The 25,348-nt window shown below is 32.5% G+C and overlaps 2 protein-coding genes across 2 annotated transcripts in view; one reads left to right on the forward strand and one right to left on the reverse strand.

Annotated features, from left to right (window-relative positions):
• LOC113402187 (titin-like) overlaps nucleotides 1-25,348 on the forward strand; it is a 136,820-nt gene that overhangs the window by 26,743 nt on the left and 84,729 nt on the right. The gene's annotated exons all lie outside the window — the stretch shown is intronic.
• Nucleotides 1,880-25,348, reverse strand: part of LOC113395985 (sorting nexin-27) — a 174,791-nt gene continuing 151,322 nt past the window's right edge. Inside the window, exon 9 of the transcript XR_010309348.1 lies at nucleotides 1,880-1,890. The gene's annotated coding sequence lies outside the window, so the exon portion shown is untranslated. The remainder of the gene's footprint in view (nucleotides 1,891-25,348) is intronic.

Consider the following 25,348-nt stretch of genomic DNA (forward strand, 5'->3'; position numbering starts at 1 on the left):
TCGATCTAAGGGTGAGTAAGCCAGTGTAGCTGCAGTCTTATAAAATCTTAGCACCCAAGGTTGGTGGCGCATTGATGTGATGTAAGGAATGGTTATTATTTCATGCAGCGCCAGTGTCTATGGGCGGTGCTGACCACTTACCAGCAGGTCAATTTCCCCGTCCGCCTACCTGTTAATTAAACATTTAAAAAAAGTAGACGTTTTCCTACGGTAGAACATACTAGATAACTAAAATAAACAATAACACACATTTTATTTAACGAACATCTTTGAATGTACGTATAATATAATTTTAAACACAAACAATTTAAACTTAGAAAACCGCAGTAAGCTCTTAAACCTCCTACAACACAGAGGAGGTGCCTAAAACAAAATAAAAGTACTTCCCAAACTTCCATCGCTTTACAAAGCATTTAGCTATTCAACAAAACTTCTTCATCCAAACCTCCTCGAACTTTCTAGAACAGTTATCGGGAATTTGGTAATGCTTTTAATACCGTTTCAAACATCGATTATTTATGTTTGGCGTTCAAATGGTTGTTTTTTTTTTACTAAAATAATAAAACAGTTCGTTTAAATTAAAAAAGAGTTTCAATATATTTATAAGTTATTTCCACCCGTGTCTTAAGCCGCGTGTGAGAGTGATGCCCTATTCTATATCCCTGACAGATATTGTACAGTACAACACAACCATACGCAGACAGAGACGCAGGGGAAACTAGTTTTATATAAAATGACTTACTCAATAACTTAGGTAAATATCCAAAGAGGTTTGGGAGCAAATCCGATCATTTAAAAATGCATGGAAGTGTCAGTAAAATCTTAGTACATCAGGAATTTCAACGACAAAAATTCTAAATTCGAGCTAGAGATGATTTCTGGGAAATAAATTCACAGAACTGACAGCGCCGTAAAGCGTTTCCGCTGGCGGATTTGCACGTCAAAGCGGTGAATTTTCAAGGAAACGCAAACGTTTTCTCTGAACAATGAGGACGTCTACTTAAATTATATTTAGTTAGATGTCGAATTTAGAATGTATTATTTGAATAGTTGTTTACTTTGTAGCTTTAAAAAATTAAAATCGATTTTGTTTTTTATTTAAGTAGCCTATTGTAAACACTTTTGATTGAATATTTTCTTAATTTTCCAGTATATATTGTTAGCATGTATTCTGTAACAAAATTACATATCTCAATTCTTAAAACAATACACTTGTAAATCTGTGAAATTATAAAAATAATTTAAATCACATCTAATTTAGATGTCATTAATTCTATGATCAACAACAGGATAAGACAAAAAACTGTTGATCTCTTTCTTCTCTTAAAAACTATCGATCTATGTTATACTGTCATCTCTTTTTCTCTTTCAATGTGTATATTACCAAAGGCATTCTGGAAGTATTTACAATATAACGTATGTAAAACAAGATATTCTTCGTTGAATCGAGACACAAGCAATGTTTACGTAATCAACTAAGAACCCTAATAGAGCCACCTACACCTATTACACGGATGAAAGTAATGAAAGTCATACGTATAATCAGTCATGTGATACGTAATACCAATGTCTGATGATCACATTACGAGTATTATCTCATTGACCCCACAATTATAGTCAGCAATCATATCATTGAGGCGCACGCCTTTTTGAATTTTATTAACGCATGCGCTTTTGGGAGGCCATTGTCTGTGGATGATGTAAGATAAATATTCTTCAGTTCTCGGAATGTTTTCGGAGTTCTTGATATCGTTTAAATTATCGTGTCTTTTGATTACTCTACTGAAATTCGTTCGGTGAAATGAGACTAGATTTGTATTTAGAACAATGAAGCCAATTACGCTCAAGAACAGTCAAGTCCCACTCGTACAGAATTGGTAATTTTTTTGACTTTATAATTTCAAATATGGAATCATAGGATGAAGAAACAAAATATCAGGAATTATTCTTTTTCATTCCATTTGATAAAATGCGGTTAGAATAATTTTCACGGCCTCTTTTTGGAATCGCTCCCGGCATACTCATCAGGGATGACGCATGGACATAGATGGCGTCGGATTGTCGCAAATCTAATTTAAGCGCCCGCGGCGGAGGCAAATTGCTCCATATTTGCTCGACACGAACTCCAGGCTGTGACAGAACGTAGGATATTGCATAATTTTGATGATTTGTATGCGTTTTAGTGTTGACGTCAAATGAGTTAACGCTTAAAGGAGGCTTTATTGTAAAATTTAATATTTCTTTTGCATTGGAAATCATCAGTGATTATCATTATTTCTTCTGTGGCAAATCTCATTTGTCATTCCGTTCTTCTTACATCCCTAAATGCTCTACGCGCTTTCACCTGCATTAAATTCTAGCTCCATTGGCAGGGGTTGTAGCGTTATATAGCATATAATTTTTTTATCACGAATTGAGCTATCAAATTGAAAAAAATAGTTTAAACCCGACTGGTACTTGCAGAAATTACAGTATCCAAAGAAATAAAAACTTTAGTTTTATTATATTAGCATAGTTATATATTCCTATAGACATTTAATTTATATCTTATGCAGTATTTTGTTGTAGTTATTCCAATCTTTAGTATTGTTTGCAAATCTGATAGCTGTTAGAGAAGACAACACAACGTCCGATGAAACAAAGGCATTGTTTAAGTAAGATTCTGTTGTGACATTAAATACAAGTACCTGATGTGATGCATTTGACGTGAGAGGCTGCTAGTGGCAGTTCTGAAAGCTATCGCGTTATCTAATTCATACCGTTACGTGTGTAGTGGGAATAGCAAAGCTATCGTTTGTCCCTTTTTAACAAGTATACTTGGGAATGATGTGAGAAAGAGATGGAACATGGATAATTAACCATCAAATAAATAGAGTATTATAAATGTCATTGCAGGGATTTTTTTCTTTACATTTTATTCTATTGCGAGCTAAAATCATATGTTGTATTTACCTTTCATATATTTGTAAGTATGTTAACATATAAAGTATAGAGTTTGGACTCAAGTTGCAGAATGAGGTTTCGCTAGGTTTAAAACGACGTCGTTATTTTAGTACATCTGCTATATTACGCCGCAGCTATATACAGAAAACCAACATGGCGTATCGTAACACGCTGTAAAAGGCTCGAGGCGTTTATATATTTTTTGTGTTTAATGGAAGGCAAAAAAAGACAAACTACGCAATGAAACAGAGCTCCGTTTTTTGTTATTTCAATCTATGGTTGTAGATTTTAAGTGATGTATTGTCATAACGCCGAAAACTTTGCAAGATCAATACGCTGAAATGTCGTTTTGGTCCTAGTGCAGTTTCAGTGTGAGTATTTTTGGTTCGCGTGTATTTGTGTAACGTTCTTTGTTCCGTATAACTTTGTATCACTGTACCAGAGACACAAGTCATTATTACCAGGCTTTGAACCAGTACAATGTTATTTTTGGAAAAATCTAAGCATTGGACCAGCTTAATATCAATGTGCTTATACAAAACCCTTTGGTCCTTGACGTGGAGGCTTCTTTATTTAAAATGGGAATTTATATCCAATAAAAAAAGATCTGATCTTATAGATATAACCAGAAGTATAAGAAAAGCCTAACTTTTTCTTAAGGAGACATAGATCCAACACATTCGTTCAATTATACAACTGAAGCAGTCACACTTTTCCGGACTTTAACCCGCAAATTTTCGTTAAGATCCACGTATTTTATCTTCAGTACAATTTCGAGTTTAATTAAATGTAGATTGTATTAAGAAAATGACATTATCTTGCTTAACATGTTTGCTTAATAAATGGAGTTCTTCTTAGTTTCACTTTTTCATTTAAATTTCTTCGAAAACGGTAACTGAATTCATTTATATCCTTTAAAAATATACATTAAGGTTACTTTTATTCAATTTAGTAGAATCAAATTAATCTCAAGGTTGTTTCAAAAAGTTCTTCAGAAATTTGTCCCAGAATCAAATATTCTTACAAAATATAACCTTTTTTAAAAGAACATAAATATACGTAAATATTCAAAGTTTTTCACCGACGTCCTTAAATTCACAAGCACTTCACGTCACATTGACTTGGGATTTAAAGTTACGTGACTCAAAAGGGCACGTACTTATAACTTAAGTTGAATCCAGTATAATCTGAATGATACTAAAGCCTTAAGAATAAGCTTCTTAACTCTTATCGCTACAAGACACTAATTGTAATTTTAAACATATTTCAGTTTACTAAATAGAATATCTACTTAATCGTTTTATCTTTCCTAGAAAGAGAATTGATTTTTAATTGATAAATTTATTTAAGGACTGTAGTATATATAAAAATTTGACTATCTGATAAATGATTTATTCATCCCTGTGATTGGATGCAATCGTTGTGGGTCTCATTTACTTCTTTTAGGAGCAAAAAACAAATATTGGTCATATGTCTATCTTATAAGGCCGCTCCCAAGATCTGAGCTCAAATACAAGGTCGAACAAATAAAAGTTATCACTATTCTGTCGAAAAAATCTCAGTAGCGGCCTTAAATCGGGTAGTTGGAATTAAAGTTTCTTATTGTTGTATAAGTTTGTTCCTCACCTGAACTCTTTCGGGTTATGTCGGATTTACCGTTCTATCGGATTATGAGACCGAAGGAATAAAGATTGAACTTATGTTTGTACACCCTTGTGCACTATAATTTGTCCTGCGTTAATGGTTAATTTCCCTTGAGAATTGTGCCCTGACCAAAAACGGTTCGAAGGATATCATTGTCATTTAGAAATAATTTAGTAAGTGTCGAGTATCAAATGTATTTGTTTACACAGAATGTGTTATTTCTGATACATTCGGAAATTAAATGGTATAAAAATGATTTTTGAAATCCTATCTATATATAGGGCAAAATTTGAATATAGCGAAATGTTATTTCGCACGTTAACACGGTTGGTTTAGCACGTTAACCGTATTAAGCCTTGTTTCGTCCTATTCGAATGATTGCGAGTGGGCATACCAATTTAAAACGGGACCGTGAAATGTTTCAAATTGAAACGTAGAATCGGGCCTGGATTTGATTGAACTCGGGCGAATGCGTCTATGAATTGAGCTTGATCTAAATCATACGAAATTTATAGCTTTAGATAGAAAATTTTCAAGACTGATAGTCGCATATTTGGATTTGGGTCTGTTTTATTTTGCGCATTGCGTTTTTTCATCCGTGACAAGAGGATATAATTTTCCAGGACCACAGCATCTTGAGACATTCCACTTTTCTCAGAATATAAGTATAAGTTGTTTAAACATTACGCAGAGTAGACGGTTTATGGTTTAAAATTATGAAATACATAAAAATTTACTGAGACTTTAATGCTCTTTCCTTGCGTTGAAAATAGACTGTGCGGTAATCAGGGTTTGTAACTGGAACACCTTAATTAGGTAGCTTTAACTACTATTAACATTAAGCAACCTAATTTTGGAATAGTTCTACAGCCTCTTAAAAATACAAATGTCGATAGAAACAGTATTATCACAAATACTGTAACCTATAACCAAAATCGATAACAATAACAAATCAAAACAAAATCAAAATCTATAACAAAAATAGAACAAATATATATTATAAGAAGTATTGCAGGTAGTTAATACAATTTTAAAGTATAATCCTACTAACATAATAAATAATACCGTAAAATTTATTGCTGGTAAAATTTAAATTCAAATCAAAATTGAAGCTTTCACAATAGTACCAACTAAACCGGGTCTTTAGTCAGTTGTTTCAATGGACGAATTGAAAACTCGTATTCCAGAAGCCAGCGAGCCGTGAAGTCAATAAGACGTGAAGTGTCAAAGGCTTTTGTGAAATCCGTCGCAGTTGAGTGCATCTTCATGTTATTAAATAGTTATATTTATAAACTTTGAATCTTAAATTAATGAGTTCATTTTAATATTATGTTATAAATTAAAATACCTAACTAATAGTTCGTATTTTAATAAAAAGCATTTTATTCAAAGTTTTTAAACGTTTGACGGACCGCTTTCATTTAAATAAACCACTAATTATAAAAAAAATCAAATAAGTATTAACCGTGGGCGGGCTATTTTAGTATTCTGGTTAATTTAAAAAGTAAAGTATGCTCCAAATCTTTACCTGGTAGAAATTTCATTTTTCCCAGCAGTGGTATATTTTCACATTGTTTTAGGATAGGATGACGAAATAGCCCAGTCAATAACAAAATTTAAGTCTAAATGATGTTAACTACGTAACTGGCATCGAAAATAGTGTATAACAAAGGCGCCTCGGCGCTGTTATAGAAAATATTTCCTTGCCTTTGAAAGAAATTACAGCTCTGCGGCTAACGAGTTATTTTCTTCCAACAAAGCGAGCTAGTCTTAAAATTTATAAAAGGCAGCAGCGAGTGCTCCTCAAGAGTATACTACAATGTAATGTACTGTGAAAATGAATTTAGTTTCATTTACTCTTTTCGTTTTTATTATTTATGGTAACACGGAACTTAACTCTTTGATTTGATGATTCTTTTAAATCAATCGTCACACTCTTCTCCTACGTGTAAATAATGATCTCATAATATCTTAATTACTAAGCTTTTGTTTCGTGTTCTGGTACATGTTCACTTTTCAGGGACTGGTTCGTTTTCTTTGTTTTCATTTCAATAGAATCGTATAAAAGACTTTCCGTTTCTTCTTTTACTATTTTCCTGAACTTTCTTAAAAAAATCTTTTCAACGTAAGACTGTCGATGTTCTATTGTTTTGATTTTTTCTTAAATCCGATGGAACGATTTTGCATCATTTGTGGTCGTATCATTTGTGGTTTACGATTTTCGCAATTAGTTAAATGCATCGATGCGTCTGCAGTGCACGGAGGACGATGCTTTGCATTGTGGTGACACGTATACCGTTCCTAAGTGATTTATTGTTGGCAAATGACACTAGTTCTTTGTTGAAGCCGGTTCCCACTGCTCTCGATGACATTTATAAATTTGTTTGCTTGATAGATCTAGCCTATGATATTGTAACGATAATTTTAACAATTGTTTACGATATTATAATTATTATCCAAAGTGTTCAACTAGTTATTTATATTTAGTGATGTTACGATAATTTTAATTTTAAGACGTCCATAACGGAATCCGCAGCTTCGGTCGCTTGGAATTCAGTTTTAGGTGAAAATGCTTCCAGAACTTATGTACAACCCTTTATACCCAAAAATACCACCTCATAGGGTTAAAAAAGCAGCCTCAGTCCGTCGTTGAGATCAAGACATCAAGACTCGTATCAAAATTCATCAAAATAGATTCTGTGGTTTAGCTGTGATAGCATAACAAAAAGACAGACATACTATACATATTCAAATTAATAATATTAGTAAAGAACTAAAAAATATATTAAGCATAGTACATACCTGTACATAATATAATGGATTTACCGTAATTATAACAGAATCAATTTATTTTAGCTATTATTTTGTTATTACTAATCGGTTAGTACATTTTGTTTATAATATAATATGCGATGACGGATTTCGATCCCGAAGCCCAGCCATTCATTATAATCAAAACCTGAAAGGTGTACTCTGCTATATAGAATTGTTTTTCCAACCAAATATAAGGTTTACACGTATGGATATAATAGTGAATATGCAAGCGAGTTTCGAATGGAATTGAATCCTTCAGGTGCCCTGACCCAGTAACCAAATTAAGGAACTTAGTCAGTGACTAAAAATAGACGAACTGACATAGACGTCACTTGAAACGTTGTAACTTGATCATGAGTATAAAAAAAAAGGTTTTCATAGATATTTATAGAAAAGTTATTTATGCACAATGTACTTTAATAAGAGAGATGGCGAGCAGAAATGTTCCAGTGTTTAGAACACGTGCATCTTAACCGACGATCGCCGGTTCAAATCCAGGCAAGCACCACTGAATTTTCATGTGCTTAATTTTTTTTATAATTCATCTCGTGCTCGGCAGCGAAGGAAAACATCGGGAGGAAACCTGTATAGTACGACACAACTCAGATGTAGCATCGGCGAAATTCGTAAAACCGATAACATCCGAATTAAGTGCGTCTTAAAAATCATCAATCTTTATCTATTTGTTGTACGAAAATGATCTTTATGCAAACTAAATAATTTGTAATGTCATAAAACCAAACACATTCGCCAAATTGACGATTAATTGTTTTTTTTTTTAATTCTATGCTATATTGAAATTGTGTCGTACTATATCTATATGTCTAATTTCAACCAAAATTAGACACATGCAGGTTTAGAAGCAGCGCGGTGGAATCAAATCAAATCAAATCAATTTTATTCAAGTAAACTTCACAATGAAGCGTTTTTAAATCGTCCATATCTAAATACTACCACCGTTTTGGAAAGCAGCTTCCAGCGAGAAGAAACGCCAAGAAACTCGCATAGTTTCTCATTTCAAATAAATAGATTTACAATGCTGTTTTTTACAATAATTACGGTCCTGTGAAGGAAGCCGAGCTTAAATCCAGGCGATTTTTCTAAAAAGTATAAAGTGGCATAAGCTCCAACCTTTCCTCTCAGAGGAGGGGAGGTATTAGCCCAGCAATGGAAAAATTTACAGTCTGTTACTTACTTACATTAATAAACACAAAATTAAGATAAGGATGTTGTCGATAAAAAAAAGGTTCTAGGATATTTTCACGTAGCTGGAATTAAAATCTTCAGATTTCAACATCAATATTTAAACGTATAATAAGCCTTACATAAAACAGGCGTTGAGGGCCTCAGAACAATTGCACATTATGTTCAAATCGAAAGCGTCTATTTCTGCACTCATTGTGTGTAGCGGAAATAGACGTCAGATAGTATCGGTCTGTCTGTTCGTTGTATGGAGAAAACTGGTATGGGTGTTCCACTTGTGTATCTTCCACGCATATATCTTGACAATGACACAAGGACTTTGAATTCATTTAAAAATATATCGTTGTGTCTAAAACGGCTGTGTGTGTTACCTGAATTGAGCCTCTTTGATTTTGTAAACCCTTCAAATTTGTAAGTAAGCCACTACGGGTACGAGACACATAACATCTTAGTAACACTTAGTTGGCGGCGCATTGGCGTTATAAGGAATGGTCAATATTTCGTCCAGCGCCAATGTTTATGGACAGTGATCATTTACTATCAGGTAGCCGATTTTCCGTCCGCCTAACTATTGTATATACAGAAAAAATAACGGAATAAATAAATATCATAAACGATAAATATATATGTTACTTTAAGTTTAAGTTTGTTAATAAATTATGATCATTGTTTAGGTTATTTTAAAATTAGATATTTTATTAAATATAATTCTGTAAGATATATAAATTGATCGAGATCGGCATTTAAAACAATATTCTATTAAATACTTTTGTTCTGTTAATTACAAAATCAAAAATCAAAATATACTTTATTCAAGTAGGCTTTTACAAGTACTATTAAATCGTCATTTAACAAAGTCAACAAGTGTCCCTACTAATATTATAAATGCGAAAGTAACTCTGTCTGTCACCTCTTCGCGCTTAAATTGCTGAACCAATTTTGATGAAATTTGGTATGGAGCTATTATGTGTCCCGCGAACTGAAATCATCTCTTAAGAGCGTGAAAAGGTAGAAGTTTTATACGGGGTATCAATCATTTCTCAAGCAAGGAATGTAAAACTGATTTTGGTATAACTTTTCTTAAACTTAAATAATGTTTGTATATTTTTTTACCAATTGGGTTAATATTTATAAATAGCCCCCTATTTATAAAGCTTTGGGTTCAAGTAGTATAGGCTATAGGAGGCTAGGCTATGTTGTCAAAGTGTTATGACAGCGTTGGTCAAACTGTCTATAACAAGTTTTTATATCAGCGAGTTTTTCAATAGCTTGTCGGTTTCGATGGATCGTATTGATAGATGAATAGTTGGCTGTGTTTGAACTAGATACGATACTTGTATGAAAGTTGCCTCGATACTTATATCGAAACTGTTACAACATTGATACATTGCAGTTAGTTAAGTTAAAGTTTTATCAATTACGATATGGTTAAAAATTGTAGGATTCAATTATTTTTTAACGTTCGATATTTAAAAATTATATATATATATAGAGTTTATATACTTCACTATTCGATACGCTTACGATATCTTGGAATTTAATTTATAACAATGTTTTTTTATAATTTAGTATCCTTAATCAAAGACCTTAAAATGTATTCTAAATATTTTACTATATTAACAATTTAGTAACAAATATGTGTTTTTTTACAGGTAAGGCATATCTAAACGCTGATTTCTGGTCTGGTGTAATGCAGGTAAGTAATTTCGAAATTCGCGACAAATCGTTAGAATATCTAAAGATTATAATAGAGGAGAATAAAAAAAAAAACACGCTTCTCACGTCAATAGTATACACTTAAAGTGCGGTAAAACTGTTAAGTGCAACCTATATTTAATACTAAAAACTTCCCTAAAACGCGCTACCATTTTTGAATAAAGAACTGTATCAAACGGGCTAACTTTATTGTTTTTGTGTGCGTGACAGTTACGTTTGACACTCGCCAAACGTCATACTACTTTACTAGTGTGCGCGCTTAGTGGTCAACCGTTGAATACTATTTGTTAATATATATATATGTATATTACTTAAAAACGAACAGTAATATGAATTATGAACATATATCAGACATGTATAAGTTAATAGCCTCTATATAAATAACCAACCATATAAACAATGACTGGGATTCCCCGGGGATAAACAGCCGTTCAGCAATATTCGTAAGCACGTCACGAATAATATATAACAGCATTCAGATATTATATAATAGTATATATTTATATGTTGATGTAAACTAGTCATTGTAACCTACGATAGTATTTCGTCGGAGGGCGCTATGCTTTAATTTCATAAATAAATACACTCACATCATTAGTATTCTATACAAATTGAATTACAAGTACTTATAGAATGAGAATTTTAATCAAATAAAACGTGGAGCTAATACGCGTTGACTTTCAGTTGGAATATATTATATGTATTTAACTAATGTTGGAAAAGAGTAACTAAAGAGTTCCTTGTCGGTTCTTCTCGGTAGAATCAACATTCCGAACCGATGGTAGATTTAATTAATTTAGTTTTATAAAATGACGATTCAAAATTTCTCGTAAAAGCCTACTTGGATAAAGTATATTTTAATGTTTATTTAAGACATGTTAATACTAAATTACCAATCCAAAGAATCCGGTTGTGATGCCTGTCAATAGAATGCAGACAAATTAAAATAAATTTGATAAAACAAGTACAAATCATTTAATATAATAGATGCACGGACAGCACGTCTGTAGGTAAATAATACATACATACAAAAATGCTAAATCCAATATACTAATTTACAAAAATACGTGCAATGTAAGTTGGCCGGACAAACTTGGCTCTTCGAGACGTATGCGCATGGTAAACAGTAAAAATTAAGATTAAAATGATTATACGTCAGCGCTATAAACGTATACTTACGACTAGATACAGAATAAATCTTAAAGGCTGCTGCTTAGGCTAGATTCATTTAAAAAAAAAAAGGAAAATCTATAGTAGTATCCCGTAACAGTCTACATACAATTCAATCATTTTTTTTATTTCTAAAATATATTACATAATAAATCAAAACAGCTTGACCACTTTGTAACCTGTTTATTAAAATGCCAATACAAAAAATGCCATAACCAACCACCGAAACTTCTGGTTCTATATCATTCCAATCGTTTTGTATTAATAGTTCCTGTGTAAAAACATACTGTTTAACTTTTCAACCAATGAAAAGTTGCCGCACAAAAAATCGACGGACGCTATTGGCTAATTCGCTGTCACTAAAATATGAGTGTTTAGTGTCGGTATTGAAGTAATTTGCATATAATACGATTATAACAGCTTTCCCCGACCTAATAAAAGCATTAAAACACGCTAAGTTTTTGTGAGGCAATCGTGCGCCGTACACACGTGACGTTAAGAATTGCTTGGCTTTTTGCTGCGTCTTTAATTAAAGTAAAACTATCGTACGGGTTCTTTAAATTAGGAGACGTTTTTTGTAATGCCCAACTGAAGATACTAAGCCAATATACATAAAATTCATACGAGATAAAGCGGCGACTTTCGGAAAAGTTTTTAGTATATAATATCATTATATAAGTAATGTACTTCCCTATTTCACCAGCTTAAAATTTAGACTATTGATGCAACTAGCGTGAATTTTGTTTTCTTGTATAGATACACTTTAAACAGCCATATATATTATTATTTTAATTATTAAACTATTGAGAATATGGCATGGTAAACTATTATTTTTTTGTTCGGCGCGGAATCCTAAATTAATTTATAATAATTAAAATTAAATACTTATACAAATGTCAAGTGATCATTTAAATGTATTTGTGTCCGGAAGATAACTCGGTTTTCATTTATTTTGTAATTTAATATTTATATCTAACATACTATAGTCAGTATAAAATAATTTCAAAGACGAAAAAAATATCAAAGACTCGTAAGTTTGTTGCTGTAAATGAAACATTTCACAGTTATAGTATTAAAGTAATTTCTTCCTAAAATGTTATTTGCGCGCGCGCCGGTGTCGACGACTCTGATATTCGTGCGTTGCACTCGACAAATTTAGATCACACCAGTCAGCGTCGTTTAGACGTCTAGGTTTTAGCCTTAAATAGACTACGTGAAGACTGAACGGCTAATCTGAATATATTGTTCACTTGAACACACTTTGATTGTGTATATAATATAAATACGTATAGATATACTTATACTTAAGAAATATTCAACATATTCAAATATGTATGATTATATTTATAAATAATTACCATCTAAAATTAATGACTCATAAATAAATTTATATAGCTGAGCAAAACCGTCGGCAGACGTCTGTCGAACATAGTCCGTTGTTATAAAACACGTTGTAAGTTTTACATATAACAGTTTAGTAGTTCTTTAGTTAGGGAACTTAAAAAACGTCATCTAGTTTATTAATATTATAAACGATTAAATTCATCTTTTATATGTTGCATAAAGTAAAACTAAAACCAAATCCGAATGAATGTATAATAGTTATAATATATTTTAAATAAATGGACACGGACAAAGAAACATACATCCAAAAATAAAAATAATAATTGTTTCGTTTTAATAATTTTAAAATACCAATATTAACTTTAAAAAGTACCCATTCTTAGTCACAGATGGCTGTTTTAATTTTGATTTGTATAATTTATAATTATAATATAAAAATTATATTCAGTATCTAAACTCAATTTATAGACGCATTCGCGTAAAGTATCTGTATGGAACAGTTTAATTATAAGCCTCTGAATTCGAATTGGATTTGAAAATCTAACAGCGATATGAATTTCGCTTTCAAAGATCGACGACTGTAATTACGAAATGCGAAATGGTTGAGGATTGGAAACTGATTGCAGTCAGGGTTTAAATAGAACTTCTGGTTGAATCAGTTTTAATATTTGTGGGAATTCATGCCTTTTCTAAAGTTTAACATATGATCAGTAAGGTTGTTACTAAGGATCTTATATTAACGTTACGCCTCGTTCGAGGTTAAAGATTGCTTACCCTTCTAATATACACACAAAATTATTTTGGTATACATTATTAAATTTTAATAATTCACACATACGTTATTATTGTATAATAATAATAATAATTAATGTTATTAATAAAAGAGAGACTGTACATAGTCATTATTTCAAAATGAGTTGGAATAATTCAATTTCCATCAGGTGGTTGAAGAACTGTTCTAGCTAGGTCGTAAAATAATATGTGCAGTTCCAGTTGCAATAATAAAAAAAAAATCTTTACCCAAGTATATATACACATAGCATATTTAATGCATATACTCTTGCATAACATAGTACGTTATATAAAATCAACAAAAGAAAAAAAAAATTTTAATAAAACATTATATAAAACAAAATTATAATATAAAATATGTTTCTTTCTCTGTCTTTGGATAATGTTAACTAGACCTGTAAGAGTAATTTGAAGTTTTAGGTCGTTATATTTTTGTGCGATAAAAATTTACCCCACGCGGAAATACTGATTTGAAAAAGTTTTCCTGTCAAGTTATCGGATGTAATATACAGAAAAGTAGGGCAATGTCGTATGGGTTTGACGTAAACACGTCCCATATTTCCCGGTCACGTCGCTTCGCTTATACAGTAACGTCTCAAGGTTTGCAAGGAACCGAAGTGTGAGAAACCCCTTACGGTGACTTTATTAAAATATTTACATACAAGAATACCAATTTATTGTCACGACATTTAAAGCGGGATAAACTGCGAAGCGTATACTAAATTAATGATATTATATACCTTCTCCGAAACACGCTGTATAAATTTCATGTATATTGGTTTAATTTTTTTTTTCTAATAGTTTTATCTTCATTTATTAGTAAAGACTTGACAAAAATTTAAACTCAAAGTTAAAATAAATAACGTAAATACGGACGTATGGAATAATAACAATAATTAATTATATTCCTTTGTTAAAAACGTTCACTAGTGCCAATTTTAACCAGGATTGGATTCATGAGTCCCGGGATGTAACCTTGTCAAATCAAAGTTATTCGGTTTTTATAGCAAAGAGATTTCTAGTAGCAGCCCTAGGTGGGATGTTGCCAGTATTACTACCATGCCTAGAGCTCGTTAAGCTATTAGTCCTGCGGCTAATCTCACTCCAGACCACGTTACGTCCACTTCCAAGGGTTTGCTGTTTTTTAATTGGATATAACCATTGGTTCACAAATAATCTACTAAATTACTAAACAATGAATTAAGTAGTTACAATAAAATTACGTTCGTTACGTTCTTAAAATTAAATTAATTTTCACGCCTTTTATTGTGTATATAATTTACATCGAGTAATGTACTTTGTCTTTAAATTAGTTTCAAATACAATCATTAAACTTATTATGACGTAAGAAGTATTAAATAAAGATCAGGTGCCTAGGCAGATGAAATAGCATCCTGTCGCATTCTTTAGAAATGTTTTCAAGTCAAAAACTGTAACTCTATATGTAAAGTAAACACAAACGATCGCGTTTTTAACTATTCGTTTTGTTAGAGCAATAAAAATAACACTTTAACGAAACTGAAACATTCAAATGTGTTCTATTTTTAAAATCAATTCCATTTATTGGAAATAAAGCGTTTCATTATACATATTACGAATAAAGCACAATTTAGTAGACGACACTCGAATAAAGTACATTCCACGCCTCATCTAATAACCAGCGCTTCTCAAAGTGCTAGTTTCTCCCCCCGAGTGGGGTGGGTGTTCTTTCATTACGTAATACTTTATATAACAAGTTGATTTTATGGAAATGTTAGGTGATTCGCTTATGAATTCAGCGGTGGGATCTTTGTTTAAACAATTTTAGTTACTATTTATATAGAACCTTTACCTAATTTCTTACAAAAACACATTAGTACAGAAATACATTAATTATTTAAAAATTCAATAACGTCACCAATAAATAGTACTATCGCTTCAAATGTCAGAATAAATAAATTATAGTTGCTGAGATTTCCAACGAAATCTTCTTCACATTTTAAATGTCAAACATTGAATGTCAGAATAGGAAGAGTTACATCACAATCGTGATAGGTTGGAAATTCGCCTTTCTGAAATAATGCATATTTAATACTGAGATATATTCATACTATAATTTCATTAAAACTATTCAAATATTGTCCGTAACGCATAAATAAAACGAACCTTTATCTTTTTATATATCCTGCCTAGAATTCAATAAATACAAAGACCACGGTCTTTACCTTTAATATAACCATCTATTGAGTAATATGCCTCATATTTTAAACTTTTAAACTCACAACTATGGTACATTTTTATCAACTAGGAAGATTAATTGGTCTGAATCTTGACTGGAACAACTTGGCTTTAACTATACTCCCTATATTGATATAATATGGATAACTTTACTGAGTAACGTCATTATCTCATCTTAATGGGCACCCTGCGAGTTCTAAAGAGGCTTTAAATTGCTAGAATATATTGGACGAGACAGGAATATTATCTAGGTACCAACAGCAGTGCGACATTGTAAGAATTCACTTTGTATCTCATCTCTTACGGTGATTCGCCGTTTTGATAAGTGTATCGTAAAAAATCTATATTTATTATAGGCAATGTCGCATATGACATTCGCACATTTTACGATCGTGTTCTAGGGTGAGTTTCGAGTTGTTAGTTACAGAATAGGTCTACAGTTAACGATATTAAAGAACTTTACGTACGGATCGTTATAATGTTGTAAGAAAGTTTATCTGTAGATAAATGAATTAATCCTTAATTCTCAAGGACTAGCAAACTACGCAGAAAATGTAGCTGGCTTCAACCGTGTGAAGTTTATTTTGTGACTCTAAGAGTACATACATACATACTGAAATCTAATTATTGCCTAAATAAACAGCCTACGTTGAATCTGGATCATGCATCTAATAGACCTTCTAATGTTGAAAGAGTGATTAAAATCGGTTTACTAGTTTCAGAGTTAGGCGAGTCCGAGCAAAGAAGCTCTTCAGCATGATTACATATATTTAAACACAATTATATTCTACTACTCTCTTGAGTTCGAAGAAATCAGGCGTAAGAACAACGGGTTAACGTACCTATGTAACTCAAGCTGAATTTCCTACTCGAATATCTCAATAAATTTTTGAACGGACAATAAAAGTTAGGGATCTTTTGCTTCAAATGCTGGCCTCGTTTTTGACGTGGATATCTTCGAAATAGTAAAAGGATCGAGTATAAAACAGTTCGCTAAGCTGTTTTCAGGTTGAGAGCCGGATAAAATTCGGACTAGCAATTTTCTACAAAGAGGTAGTAAATTGAATACATTTTTTTATATGTTTACAACGTTTGGAATATGTAATGAAATATAAGGCTAAAATAATCAGCATTTACCTGTTCGGTGAGAACTTTTTATCTAATATGTGGCAGACCGGCAAATGCTAAGATGCCACCACAGCTCGTAGACATCGGCGCTGTTAGAATCAACCATTCCTCACGTCGCCAATACGCCATCAATCTTGGAAACTAAGATGTTATATCCCTTGTGCCTCACTCACCCCTCAAACCGGAATACAACAATATATATTGATGTTTGGCTGCAGAATGCCTGACGTGTTGGTGGTACCTAGCCAGCTTTATATGTGCCTGTTGGAATGTTGGGAATCGTTTCATATTATTTGTGTTAATTGTTATAATTAATATGGTTAATGTCGCTTATCACGTTCTGACGTTTCACGATTTTGTTCATCGTGAATTCCGATCTCACAAATCGCCACAATATATAATATCCAATCAGATTCACCTTTTTTACCTAACATTATATAATAATATTTTAAGCGGATATATTTTTCATATTTAAGCCATAATAGGATTGAAACAATCCCGTGAACCGGGTCAGACCAGATAACCGGATGAAATCCGGACAATAGGGAGTATTACCCGAGTATGAATGGGGGTATTACCCCTTTATGTTCGTTTAGTTCACGTTTTGGTTCTGTATCGTGGATAATATTTTAATTCCAATACATACTTTTAAATGGCGATGAAAAGAGGAACGATTTTAGTAAGCTTGTATTTAAATGAGCATATTTATGCTGCATATACCTTTTCTTTAAAACTCGAAGCAGTGTAAAAGTAACCGTCTGGTACCGTCCCTCGGTTGGGCAGAGGCTTTCATCCCTCTTTTTCCAGTCGTCTTGAGAATTTGGTTTGGAGCTCATTCCATCCCGCTGTTCCACGATGTTTCCATTGGGCCATTTTGGCGCGGCGCATATTTATAATACATTTTAAACACAGATGATATATCATGGATCTTCTATTGGTGGTACATTGATAGTATGACGAGTAATTTATCCTATACTTGGTAATGAGAAGGTGAATTATTACCAGGTGACCCATTTTCTCGTCTTCCTTTTAACCTTAAGTCTGAGAGATTTATTGAATACTTAAGAAAAGAAATTTTATTATTTCAATAATGTATAAAACTGCTTAGTCGGTGAAAAGAAATGAAATTGGAAAGGAAATAAATGATACTGACCTTTATGTCAATTCAAATTTGCTTATCAATGGAATTTAAATTTTTTTCATTAATAATTTTCAAATGTCTTCGAAATTGAACATTTGGCGTTGACTCCGCAAAATCAAAACATTTTATCCGGAGCAAGAATTTCCTAAATTAAAATCCAGTGGCTATTTTTATATTTGTCAATTAAAATCTTCTGTTGAAGTAATAATACAAAAGCCATGAATCTTAAATATTCAGTTCTATTTCTCTCTCATGTAACGAAACGTACCAAAACATGACGCTTTCATAAATTCGATCGATTGTGTCGCCGCCTAAAAATTTTCACTACAATATGTGTATATTGCATTAACAGCCTGTAAATTTCCCACTGCTGGGCTAAAGCCTCCTCTCCTGTTCTTGAGGAGAAGGTTTGGAGCATATTCCATCACGCTGCTCCAATGCGGGTTGGTGGATTATATGTGTATATATGGATGATAATAAAAGGCATATTATAATAATTTATTGAAATAATTTATTCAATATAATTTAGTGGTTACTCAATATTTTTCCCTGTTCTTCTCAGTAGAATTTACATTTGAAACCGGTGGTAGTTTTACTTATAATAAATTTCTGTATAATGAAGATTCATAAATGCTCCTTAAACCTTACTTTAAAACAGTTTGATATAGAACCGTCCAATTCTTATTATTCCATACAAACTTAATACGGTATCCGTCAATCTTACCGCAAATATTGCCGGTTCATGAATATCCCATTCCGGCTCCAAATAAATAGGCTACGTATCCGCAAAATTATACTTTAAGTTAAGGGCCTAGAGCTTATATTGGAGTAACTGGTCTTTGCTTCGAGGCCGTAAAATGCTCAATACGAAAGTCATAAAGTTTAAGAACTCGGATACAGTGGTCTTTGTTTGGTATATGTGATGTGAGAGAGACAAGTATCGTTTTCAAAGTGTTGTGAGTTTATTTCACATTATTTTTTTTTTTTGTAATAGGTAGGCGGACCGGCATATGAGTCATCTGATGTTAAGTGGTCACCACCGCCCATAGACATTGGCGCTGTTAGAAATATCAGCCCATACTGCGCCAATGCGCCACAAACCTTGGGAACTAAGATGTTATGTCCCTTGTGCCTGTAGTTGCACTGGCTCACTCACCCTTTAAACCGGAACACAACAATACTTGGTGTATTGCTATTATTATTGGTGTTTGCACAAAGCTCTACCACCAAGTAATAAATTAAATTTTTATTTAAGTTATAATTAAGTTAATTTGTATTTAACGTAAATCTTAAAGCCTTGTTTGCCTAAACTGCTTGATATATGTTTAATTTTTTAATTACGTTGTAACAATAAGATAGTACAAGACATACAGAAACGGAATATATATATATATTCTAAAACGGCCGGCGTTACTCCTGAAAGACATAGAACCCACTATCAAATTCCACATATATCTTGGGATCGCAATAAAACCCGGAAAGCAACAAATTTATATGAATTGTCGCGTCTCCACAGCAGTTTCTAGTGTCTTCAATATTTATTTATTTATCTAGCTTTATGGCTACTAAATAATTATTTGGTACAAATGGTGGACTTAACGCTATCTAAGTATTCCAAGCTTTTCGGTTAAACAGATATTCACAATGGCGGCAACTCACTACTACACCAGCAAATATAGTTCAATCTATCGCCATGACAATTTGATATACAGTTAAGCACGGAGAATATGTCGCGCAAGTCGTATCGGATAAAACACGTCAAAAACAAAAAACCATTCCTATCGCAAAAGGAACAGTAGTAGTACTAGTTCAGCTATATTGTGCCCTATTAAGATACCTTGATTAATATATCTTTATTTAAAATACGACATTAATTCACTTAACTACTTATATCGACTTAAATTTGACTTCCAGTTCCGATAACAGCATCATCGACGTTCAAAGTTCCATTTTTTCGTAAATCCATTATGAATACCATAGACTATTCAAGCTTTTGACCAATGATGTTGCGTCAATTCGATGTCAAATGTTGTTCATGCTTTTGTCCTCTTATGGTAGGAATATATTACAAAGGCATTGCAATGCAAGATTTTATAGTAGTATTTAATATACTTGAGCTATGAACTTTATTCAATAGTAAAATATGAAGTAAGATACAATATTTGACGACCTCCGTGGTCGTGTTGTGTGTACACCGGTTTTCATGGGTACGCCACTCCGAGGTCCCGGGTTCGATTCCCGGCCGCGTCAATGTAGAAAAAGTTCATTAGTTTTCTATGTTGTCTTGGGTCTGAGTGTTTGTAGTAACGGTACCACACCACGTGACTTCTGATTTTCCATAACACAAGTGCTTTAGCTACTTACATTGGGATCAGAGTAATGGTGGTAGTGTTTAATTTGACTATCAATAAGTAAGAATAATGATTCTATATTGAATAAATAAATAAATAAATATTGGACAATATCACATACATTACTCTAATCCCAATGTAAGTAGCTAAAGCACTTGTGTTATGGAAAATCAGAAGTAACGACGGTACCACATACACCCAGACCCAAGACAATATAGAAAATTAATGAACTGTTACTACATCGACTCGGCCGGGAATCGAACCCGGGACCTCGGAGTGGCGTACCCATGAAAACCGGTGTATACCCTACTCAACTACGGAGGTCATCAGAATAAAGGAATTTGAGTTTTGAGTTTGTATGTGATATTGGCCAACTCACAATAAATAATACGTTTCGAGAATGAATATTCTTCCAATAATTTATTCATGAATTTTTTGAAGTTATTTTAGTTTTGAATAACTTAAACATGTTAAGAACCCATATGGTGACGTAAGCGTATTGATTATTATTTGTGGTGAATATTTAAAAAAAAAACGGTAAATCGATAAAGAAATACAGTTTCATTTGGTAGCAGGGCTCGGTGCAAGCCAATTTGGGTTAAAAATCGTTTTTGATTCCATATGAAGGACAAACTTACTCCACGTTTATTTAACTTTAATCAGTAAATATATTATTATAATATATTCAATTCTTGAATTTATATTATTAATGTAAATAATCGCTTCAAATATTTTTTACTTACTTCGATAACAAGATTTCTCTATTTACTTAAGTAACTATTTACCGTATGTATTAAAGATATCTCTGGAGGATATATCTTCAGAGCGATTGTTATGTAATTCATTCCACTTGGGAAATAACAAGCGTTGAACGCCAACTTTCTTGGAATTGATACCGATGTTTCTATCTGAAAAGTAATAAATATTATCCATTGTCAGAGTTACATAAAGTTTCTGGGGAGCTATTTTGTAAGAAAAAAAACGAAAATGGATGTAGACATAGCAGAAGTAAATATGAATGTTTCTTCTAATAATTGTGAAATTTCACAAAATGCATTTAGATATTAAAACGTTTGAAAATATATTTGATTGTGGCAAATATGAAAAACGCGAATAGCAGACACATATTCATCTTCGTTAGTACTTATTACAGAACAAATAAGACGAATAAGGCCAACCCCGATGATGATTCGTTGTGAAGTTTATTTGAATAAAATTGATTTGATTTGATTTGATTTGATCGTCTCTGGTCCGTCACATTTTATAATTTTTGAGCTATTCCAGGATGAAGTTCATAACATAATCAGCCTGTAAATTTCCCACTGCTGGGCTAAGGCCTCCTCTCCCGTTGAGGAGAAGGTATGGAGCATATTCCACCACGCTGCTCCAATGCGGGTTGGTGGAATACACATGTGGCAGAATTTCGTTGAAATTAGACACATGCAGGTTTCCTCACGATGTTTTCCTTCACCGCCGAGCACGAGATGAATTATAAACAAATTAGGCACATGTAAATTCAGTGGTGCCTGCCTGGGTTTGAACCCGAAATCATCGGTTAAGATGCCCGCGTTCTAACCACTGGGTTCATAAGTAAGTTATAATTATTTTCGTTTTATTTGATGCGACAAAATATTATGACGAACACCACGATATCGCTACACAATTTGTTACCAAAGAAGTGCCACCATGTCGGTTATAAGGATCCAAATGGCGTATCAGTCAGAGTTCACCATATCATTATTGGGTCGAGCATTTTTTAAGAAATAGCTTTGTTCAAAGCAAAATGCTTATTGCCAATGGTATTTTTTTGGTTCTATATTCGAATATTTTTTTTCATATACTGTTAATCTTAAATATTAAATATAAATGCTATCTACAAATCATAAATTCTTAGCTTTTAAAAATTATAAAATACTAGTTATCGTCCGCGACTTCGTTCGCCTTTTAGGGACTGGTTATCAGATCTTAGACATAAAAATGTTTATCCTTGGGGTTCAAGATCAGAGTTTGTTCCGTGTAAGAAACATACAGACAGACATATAGAGTTACTTTCTCATTTATAATATTAGAATAGATAAAGAACAGATATATTTTTTTTCGTTTGATTCAATCTTATACATAACACAATGTACAAACAATTATAAATACAAATAAATTAAACAAATATTCCATGTAATATGGGATAGTCTACTTCGAATCAAACGAAGTGAAAGAGAAAACGTAAATTAAAACTAATTAACAAAAAGGAACTAAGATATATTTATGAAGGTATGTTGCGGTTAATCAAAAATGTAATTCCAAAAGGTCTATTTGCTAATATTGAGTCGCCTCCCGTCTGTAATAATTATCCCAAAACTGGTCGGGAGAGAATATAAAAACTTAATCACTAACCCGATTCCAGTCGACAATTAAATGAGCTTCGGTCACAAACGAGCTAAGTAATGTTCGAATTACATCGGCCTTGCTCTGAATTAGACAGTTGTTGAATTACACATCATTTAGATGAAAATAAGTGGCAAGCTCCGAGCTTTTTGTCCCAATTATTCTAGACGAGGAATTCCCTTTACAATTCTTTCTTCTTTAGACAATATATTCTTTATCTATTAAAGCAGTATTCATGAGCAAGCGTTTTAAAGGAATAATGCAAGTATAGACTGGCGTTCTATTGAATGCTTGGAAGTTTGAAACGAGTCAGGTCTGATTTTTTAAATTGCATGACTTTAGTATGTATCTATTTCATTGTTTTCTTTTGGATTTTTTGTATTAAGAACGTCTTCTTCTTAATATTTTCTAGTTATACCCATATTTTTTATTCAGATCGTTTGAGATATATTACTTGAATTGGTAGTTGTACATATACTAAGTATTATTGTATTCTGGTTTGAAGGGTGAGTGTTACTACAGGCACAAACTTACATCTAAGTCCGAAGGTTGGTGGCGCATTGGTATAAGGAATGGTTATTACTTCTTACAGCGCCAATGTCTATGGCTGGTGGTGACCACTTATCATCAGATGGCCCATTTGCCCGTCCGCCACACTAATAAATTTAAAAAAAAAGTGTCTTTAACCAATGTTTCTTAATCTTGATAATAATTATTTCTAACGCGTTATCTTTATTAACGAATTCATCTAAAGCTACCAATGCATCAGCAGTTCCAACAGTGTTTACGATCGGATTTGTCAATTACTTCGCTGTTCACTAATCCATTACGATACGTGATTTCAATCACAATAGCGATTGGCTGTCACATATATATTATCCAATCAGCTTCGATCCCTAAATTGACATCGCGTTGATCGAATCATCTCGACCATTCAATGATTAAACCGAAGATTTGATTATCGAATATCGAATCGAAATTTCGTTAATTTTTCAGTTTAATATTCATACCGTTCAATGGTTTTTCGTTCTCTACTAACCAATAATTAGCATTTAGCTTATACATAGTTTTCTACAAAATTACTCTGAGTTTTTGGAACCAGCGCCGCTCGAAATTTTGCACGTCTTTTGTTGCTTATAATAATACATTCAGATGAATTTTATATGTCATTGTAATTGAAATGACATTCAAAATGTTTTCAAAACGGGATTTTAAAAAAAAAGAAAAGCATTTGTTTTATTTGCTATTATAACTCTTCTTATAGCATAGGTACTCGCATTTATAATATTTATTTTATGTAACTTTAAAGGCTAATTGTTTATCCTATTAAATTGCTATTGAAATTGATTTCGATACTTACTTAGTAACAGACTTAATAATAGTCGGTGTTTGTTGGCTCAAAAAACTAATTGGAAACAACGGCTAATATCTTTGTAAACATCGTAAGCAATATTAATTAAATTTTACAACTAAAATAATTCACTTGGAAATAATTTAATAGAAAATTCATTCATAATAACTCTGAGAGACTTGAGAAAATTAAAAATGTTGAAATTGATTAAAAGTGATATGAATAGATGATGAAAACTAAAGAAATTTAAAATTCCTTTTATGAGTCCATATTATCAAAGTTTAACTTTAAATTCCATTGGAGATTCTGATGTGAAAGGCCTCGTTGGAGTTTTGAGAAGTTTACTTTATAGAAGCATTGTGTAACTAAAACAAAAGGTTAAAATAAGTAACGAGTGACGTCAGCTTCGTCATTAATAATCTTGAAATACTTTTTACATTTTTTTACACAATTTATTCCTAATTTAGGTGTTCCTAATCTTTCTTTTGCGCAAGTTCATATTCACGCCTATAACGACGGATTTATAGTGCTTATAGGCCCCACTGTAGTTATAAATGATCATCATCATCAGCCTTCCTTGTCCAATTATTGGGTATAGATCTATTATCCACAAATTTGCTGGATCTGCGTCGGTCTTACGGCAATTCGGTCTAGATTTTATCCGCGACTTTGAGAATGTCGTCAATGCTTTGCTTCCCTTACCTCGAATACCACTCGGCCCCTACCTTACTCCATTTGTTCAGCTATTAAAGATTCTGAACTGTTTATATTTGGATTTCATTGTTAAGAAATCGGACTTGGAGTTTGATATCAAGCAATTACCGAATCAATTTTCCGATTCTAACTTATACTTGAGACAAAAAGTATCAATCTTTCTATTTTACTAATATGTTTGTTACTCAATCACGCCAGAACGGCTGAACAAATCTAATTGACATTTAGCACAATATATTATAGAATTGGAAAAACACATAGGTTACTTTTTGTCCTGGAAAATATAATAACACCTGTAAATATACACGTACACGTGCGAATGTAGCCCCGTAATAATATATACATATATATTACACGTCGTTATGACCATTTACAATGGACGGGCTTCGTGCAAGCCCGTCTAGGTAGGTACCACCCACTCATCAGATATTCTACCGC

Source organism: Vanessa tameamea, chromosome 14, assembly GCF_037043105.1.
Source record: "Vanessa tameamea isolate UH-Manoa-2023 chromosome 14, ilVanTame1 primary haplotype, whole genome shotgun sequence".
Classification (NCBI taxonomy): Eukaryota; Metazoa; Arthropoda; class Insecta; order Lepidoptera; family Nymphalidae; genus Vanessa; species Vanessa tameamea.